The 7,683-nt window shown below is 43.1% G+C and overlaps 1 pseudogene; it reads left to right on the top strand.

The window, feature by feature from the left end:
• Positions 1-4,537: 4,537 nt before the first annotated feature.
• LOC136316162 (glutathione synthetase-like) lies at positions 4,538-6,623 on the top strand (annotated as a pseudogene).
• Positions 6,624-7,683: the final 1,060 nt, after the last annotated feature.

The following is a 7,683-nucleotide window of genomic DNA, read 5'->3' as shown; positions in this document are numbered from 1 at the left end:
TGCTGGAGAAGGAATCATAGGTTCATGAGTTGGAGATTGTCCTGGATGTTGTGGAGAGCCAGCAGCTGTGGGAGGCCGGGGCTGAGACTGGAGCTGGGGCTGCAAGACCTGCTGAGCAGAAGGTGGCAGCAGGCCCGGGGCTTGAGCCCGGCAGCAGGAGCTGATGTTTTTAGTTCCTCTTTGGAGGATGAGGAGAATCGGGATGGAGGTGCGATCAGCAGTCATAATTAAAATACCAAAAGCTAAGTGATAAAGAGAAAATATTAAAAGCTGCTAGAGAAAAAAAGACTATCACCTACAAAGGAGCCCCCATAAGGATGACTTCTGACTTCTCAACAGAAACACTTGAGGCCAGAAGGGAATGGCAAGAAATATTCAAAGTAATGCAGAACAAGAGCCTACAACCAAGACTACTTTATCCAGCAAGGCTATCGTTTAAAATTGAAGGAGAAATAAAAAAGGTTTCCAGACAAAAAAAGCCTCAAGGAATTTACTACAACCAAAACAATGTGACAAGAAATGCTAAGGGGCCTGTTGTAAACAGAACAAAGGAGAAAAAGAATATAGCAAAAGAGGAATACAGTTTTAAAGAATAAAATGGCAATAAACAACTACATATCAATAATAACCTTAAATGTAAATGGATTAAATGATCCGATCAAAAGACATAGGGTAGCTGCATGGATAAAAAAACAGGACCCATACATATGCTATCTACAAGAGACACACCTTAAAACAAAAGATGCACATAGGTGGAAGATAAAAGGATGGGAAAACTATTTCACGTAAATGGAAATGAAAAAAAAGCTGGGGTAGCAATACTTATATCAGACAAAATGGACTTTAAAACAAAGACTATAGTAAGAGATAAAGAAGGTCACTACATAATGATAAAGGGAGCAATCCAACAGGAAGATATAACCGTTATAAATATTTACGCACCTAATATAGCAGCACCTAAATATATAAAGCAGACTTTGATGGATTTAAAGGGTGAGATCAACAACAATACTATAATAGTAGGGGATTTCAATGCCCCACTAACATCACTTATAGATCCTCAAGAAAGAAAATTAACAAAGAAACAGCAGACTTAAAGGACATACTAGATCAACTTGATTTAATAGATGTCTTCAGAACCTTTCACCCTAAAGAAGCAGAATATACATTCTTTTCAAGTGCTCATGGTACATTCTCTAGGATAGATCACGTGTTAGGGCACAAAAGCGGTCTCAACAAATTTAAGAAGATTGAAATCATATCAAGCACTTTCTCTGATTACAATGGCATGAAACTAGAAATCAACCACAACAGAAAAACTGAAAAATACTCAAACACTTGGAAACTAAATAGCATGTTATTAAATAACGAATGGGTTAACAATGAGATCAAAGAAGAAATAAAAAAATTCCTAGAAATGAACGATAACGAGCATACATCAACTCAAAAGGACACAGCAAAAGCAGTCCTGAGAGGGAAGTTCATTGCATTACAGGCATACCTTAAGAAACTAGAAAAAGCTCAAATAAACAACTTGACCCTGCATCTAAAGAACTAGAAAAAGAACAGCAAGTAAAGCTCAGAGGTAGTAGAAGGAAGGAAATAATAAAGATCAGAGCAGAAATAAATGACACAGAAGCTAAAAAAATAATATAGAGGATCAATGAAACCAGGAGCTGGTTGTTTAAAAAGGTAAACAACATTGATAAATCTTTAACCAGACTCACCAAGAAAAAGAGAGAGAGGACTCAAATAAATGAAATTAGAAATGAGAGTGGAGAAATAACAACTGATACAACAGAAATACAAAATATTGTAAGAAAATACTATGAAGAACTGTATGCCAAAAAACTAGACAACCTAGGCCCTGGCCGGTTGGCTCAGTGGTAGAGCGTCGGCCTGGCATGCAGAGGTCCTGGGTTTGATTCCTGGCCAGGGCACACAGGAGAAGCGCCCGGCTGCTTCTCCATCCCTCCTTCTCTCCTTCCTCTCTGTCTCTCTCTTCCCTTCCCGCAGCGGGGCTCCATTGGAGCAAAGATGGCCCGGGTGCTGGGGATGGCTCCTTGGCCTCTGCCCCAGGCGCTGGAATGGCTCTGGTTGCAACAGAGCGACCCCCCGGAGGGGTAGAGCATCGCCCCCTGGTGGGCATGCCGGGTGGATCCCGGTCGGGCGCATGCGGGAATCTGTCTGTCTCTCCCCGTTTCCAGCTTCAGAAAAATACAAAACAAACAAACAAACAAAAAACTAGACAACCTAGATGAAATGGTCAAATTCCTTAAAACATATAATCTTCCAAAAATTAATCTGGAAGAATCAGAAAACCTAAACAGGCCAATTACAACAAATTAGATTAAAATAGTTATCAAAAAATTCCCAAAAAAGAAAAGTCCTGGGCCTGATGGCTTCATAAGTGAATTCTACCAAATATTTAAAGAGGAATTAACTCCTATCCTTCTCAAGCTATTTCAAAAATTCAAGAGGAAGGAAGACTTCAAGCTCCTTTTATGAGGCAATCATAATTCTGCTTCTAAAACCAGGCAAAGACAACACAAAGAAAGAAAATTATAGGCCAATGTCTCTGATGAATTTAGATGCTAAAATCCTCAACAAAATATTAGCAAAGCGGATCCAGCAATAAATGAAAAAAAAATCATACACCATGATCAAGTGGGATTTATTCTGGGGAGGCAAGGCTGGTACAATATTCGCAAATCAATCAATGTGATTCATCACATAAACAAAAGGAAGGAGAAAAACCACATGATAATTTCAATAGATGCAGAAAAGCATTTGATAAAATCCAGCACCCATTCATGATCAAAACTCTCAGCAAAGTGGGTATACAGGGAACTTACCTCAACATGATAAAGGCCATTTATTACAAACCCACAGCCAACATCATACTCAATGGGCAAAAATTAAAAGCAATCCCCTTAAGATCACGAAAAAGGCAGGGGTGCCCCCTTTTACCACTCTTATTCAACATAGTTCTGGAAGTCCTAGCCACAGCAATCAGAAAAGAAAAAGAAATAAAAGGCATCCAAATTGGAATAGAAGAAGTAAAACTATCATTATTTGCAGATGATATGATATTGTATATAGAAAACCCTAAAGTCTCAGTCAAAAAACTACTGGACCTGATAAATGAATTCAGCAAGGCGGCAGGATATAAAATTAATACTCAGAAATCAGAGGCATTTTTATACACTAACAATGAACTGTCAGAAAGAGAAATTAAGGAAGCAAGCCCCTTTACCATTGCAACCAAAAAAAAAAAAAGTACCTAGAAATAAATTTAACCAAGGAGATTAAAGACTTGTACTCAGAAAATTATAAAACATTGATAAAAGAAATCAGGGAAGATACAAACAAGTGGAAGCATATACCGTACTCATGGTTAAGAAGAATAAACATCATTAAAATGTCTATATTACCCAAAGCAATTTATAAATTCAATGCAATACCGATTAAAATACCAATGACTTACTTCAAAGATATCGAACACATTTTCCAAAAATTTATATGAAACCAGAAGAGAACACGAATAGCCTCAGCAATCTTGAAAAGGAAGAATAAAGTGGAAGGTATCACACTTCTGGATATCAAGTTATGCTACAAGGCCATTGTACTCAAAACAGCCTGGTACTGGCATAATAACAGGCATATAGATCAATGGAACAGAACTGAGAACCCAGAAATAAACCCACACTTTTATGGACAACTGATATTTGACAAAGGAGGTAAGAGCATACATTGGAGTAAATACAGCCTCTTCAACAAATGGTGTTGGGAAAATTGGACAGCTACCTTCAAAAAAATGAAACTAAACCACCAACTCACACCATTCACAAAAATAAACTCAAAATGGATAAAAGACTTAAATGTAAGCCATAAAACCATAAGCATCTTAGAAAAAAACATAGGCAGTAAGCTCTCTGACATCTCTCACAGCAATATATTTGCTGATTTATCTCCATGGGTAAGTGAAATAAAAGACAGGATAAACAAATGGGACTATATCAAACTAAAAAGCTTTTCCACAGCGAAAGACAAACTACACAATGGGAGAATATATTTGACAATACTACTTATAAAGAGTTAGTAACCAAAATTTATAAAGAACTTGTAAAACTCAATACCAGGAAGACAAACAATCCAATCAAAAAATGGGCAAAAGAAATGAATAGACACTTCTCCAAAGAGGACATACAGATGGCCAATAGGCAGATGAAAAAATGCTCAACATCACTAATCATTAGAGAAATGCAAATTAAAACCACAATGAGATATCATCTCACACCAATCAGAATGGTTCTCATCAACAAAACAACACAGAATTAGTGCTGGTGAGGATGTGGAGAAAAGGGAACCCTCCTGCACTGCTGGTGGGAATGCAGATTGGTACAGCCACTGTGGAAAACAGTATGGAGATTCCTCAAAGAATTAAAAATCAAACTGCCTTTTGACCCAGCTATCCCACTTTTAGGAATATACCCCAAGAACACCATAGCACTGTTTGAAAAAAAGAAATGGATCAGAAGATCAGTGCGCAGCAGCACGGAGAACAAGTTTGGATGGCTAACAGCTGGGGAAGCCTCTTGCAGGATGAGCAGCAGCTGGAGGAGCTGGTGTGGCAGTCGGTGGACAGGGCCCTGGCTGAGGGAGTGTTGCTGAGGACCTCACAGGAGCCTGGCTCCTCAGATGTGGTAAGCTATGCCCCGTTCACACTCTTCCCCTCCCTGGTCCCCGGGCCTCTGGTGGAGCAGGCCTATGCTGTGCAAATGGACTTCAACCTGCTGGTGGACGCTGTCAGCCAGAACGCCGCCTTCCTGGAGCAAACTCTCTCCAGCACCATCAAAAGGGACACCTTTGGCCCTGGCCTATTGTCTCAGTAGTAGAGTGTCGGCCTGGCGTGCGGGGGACCCGGGTTCGATTCCCGGCCAGGGCACATAGGAGAAGCGCCCATTTGCTTCTCCACCCCCCCCCCCTTCCTCTCTGTCTCTCTCTTCCCGTCCCGCAGCCAAGGCTCCATTGGAGCGAGGATGGCCCGGACGCTGGGGATGGCTCCTTGGCCTCTGCCCCAGGCGCTAGAGTGGCTCTGGTCGCGGCAGAGCGACGCCCCGGAGGGGCAGAGCATCGCCCCCTGGTGGGCAGAGCTTCACCCCTGGTGGATGTGCCAGGTGGATCCCGGTCGGGTGCATGCGGGAGTCTGTCTGACTGTTTCTCCCCCATTCCAGCTTCAGAAAAATAAATAAAGAAAAAAAAATAAAAAATAATAAAAAAGGGACACCTTTACTGCTCGTCTCTTCGACATCCACAAGTGAGTCCTGAAAGAGGGCATTGCCCAGACTGTGTTCCTGGGCCTGAATCGCTCAGACTACATGTTCCAGCACAGCGCAGCTGGCTACCCAGCCCTGAAACAGATTGAAATCAAACCATCTCTGCTAGCTTTGGGGGCCTGGCCTCCCGGACCCCAGCTGTACACCGACATGTCCTCAATGTTCTGGGTAAGACCAAAGAAGCTGCCAAGATCCTCTCCAATAATCCCAGCAAGGGACTGGCCCTGGGGATCGCCAAAGCCTGGGAGCTCTACGGCTCAGCCCAAGCTCTGGTGCTACTGATTGCTCAGGAGAAAGAAAGGAACATATTTGACCAGCGTGCCATAGAGAATGAGCTACTGGCCAGGAACATCCATGTAATCCGGCAAAGGTTTGAAGATGTCTCTGAAAAGGGATCTTTGGACCAAGACTGAAAGCTGTTTGTGGATGGCCAGGAAATTGCTACATGCCAAGTCAGTACAATCCACAGAACTGAGAAGCACGCCTGCTGCTGGAGAGGTCGTGTGCTGTCAAGTGCCCAGACATTGCGACCCAGCTGGCGGGAACTAAGAAAGTGCAGCAGCAGCTGAGCAGAGTGGGTGTCCTGGAGGAGGTACTTCCTGGCCAGCCTGAGGCTGTGGCCCGCCTCCGTGCCACCTTTGCTGGCCTCTACTCACTGGACATGGGTGAAGAAGGTGACCGGGCCATCACTGAGGCCCTTGCTCCTCCCAGTCGGTTTGTGCTAAAGCCCCAGAGAGAGGATGGAGGTAACAACCTGTATGGGGAGGAGATGGTGCAGGCCCTGGATTGGCTGAAAGACAGCGAGGAGAGGGCCTCCTACATCCTCATGGAGAAGACTGAGCCTGAGCCGTTTGGGAATTGCCTGCTACGGCCTGGCAGCCCTGCCCAAATGGTCCAGCGCGTCTCAGAGCTGGGCATCTTCGGGGTCTATGTCAGGCAGGGAAAGGAATTTGTGATGAACAAGCACGTGGGACATCTGCTTCGAACAAAAGCCATTGAACATGCAGATAGTGGTGTGGCTGCAGGAGTGGCAGTCCTGGACAACCCATACCCCGTGTGAGGACACAGCCATGCCTGTCCAAACTCGCTAGAGAGACCTTCTATCCCTCGTACTTGGCATTCCTTTCCTAGTCCTCCTGACAGGTGCTTTTCTCCTAACTTGGGAGGGCCGGTCTCTTCTAGAGATCTCCAGGGACTTTGTGGAGGGGTGAATGATGGGTACCTCCCATTTGAGGACCAGAAAAGCTGTGTTTCCTTTAGATGAGATCTAGAAGCCCCTAAATCCTTGGGTGTGGGTACAGCTGAAAGAAAGTTGATCTGAGGTACGAGTCCAGAACCCTGCCATCCTCCTATCAACCCCTGGTCAGCCTTTCAGCAGGTCCCAGTGTCTGACCTGGGACAGGACTTGGGGTAGGAGGAGGGGCTGGAAGGGCATGGCCTTTCTCTACCTCTGCCTTAAATAAAACCACATTTGTGATTCTGTGAAAAAAAAAAAAGAAGAAGAAGAAGAAATGTACCCCCATGTTTATGGCAGCATTGTTTACAATAGTGGAAGATCTGGAAACAGCCCAAGTGTTTGTCAGTGGACGAGTGGATTAAAAAGCTTTAGTACATATATACTATGGAATACTACTCAGCCATAAGAAATGATGACATCAGATCATTTACAACAACATGGATGGACCTTGACAACATTATACTGAGCGAAATAAGTAAATCAGAAAAAACTAAGAACTTTATTATTCCATACATAGGTGGGACATAAAAATGAAACTTGGAGACATGGACAAGAGTGTGGGGGTTATGGGGGGGGGAGAGGGAGGGGGTTGGGGGAGGGGAGGGGCACAAAGAAAACTAGTTAGAAGGTGACGGAAGACAATTGGACTTTGGGTGATGGGAATGCAGCATAATCAAATGTCAAAATAACCTAGAGATGTTTATGTACCCTGATCTATCGATGTCACCCCATTAAAATTAATTTTAAAAATCTATTAATAACATTTACCATGAAAAAAAAGATACAAAACTGGGAAAAACTGTAGAAAACAACAATTTTAGGGCTTTGGAAATTAACCAGAGGTAAACAACAAATTGAGAAGCACTTAGTCACGAAAAACTGCTAAAACTTAATGTAAAAATGATGAGAGTCTATGGCCTTCATGTCTGGGCTGCTTCTTCCCCTGTGCCCTCAGCACATTTAACCTGGTAATTTTACTGGGGCAACACTGAGTTTGAAAACCAGCAGTCTCACTGTCAGACTGGAATAAATTTGATTTGGAATGGAAGGTGAAAACCCATACCCCGCAGTGTTGTCTGTAAAAGCAGCAAATTCAGTAGAAATTGA

The sequence above is a fragment of the Saccopteryx bilineata genome, chromosome 12, assembly GCF_036850765.1.
Source record: "Saccopteryx bilineata isolate mSacBil1 chromosome 12, mSacBil1_pri_phased_curated, whole genome shotgun sequence".
NCBI classification, from domain to species: Eukaryota; Metazoa; Chordata; class Mammalia; order Chiroptera; family Emballonuridae; genus Saccopteryx; species Saccopteryx bilineata.
The sequence above is the reverse complement of the archived record's forward strand: the minus strand, read 5'-3'. Positions and strand labels throughout refer to the sequence as shown.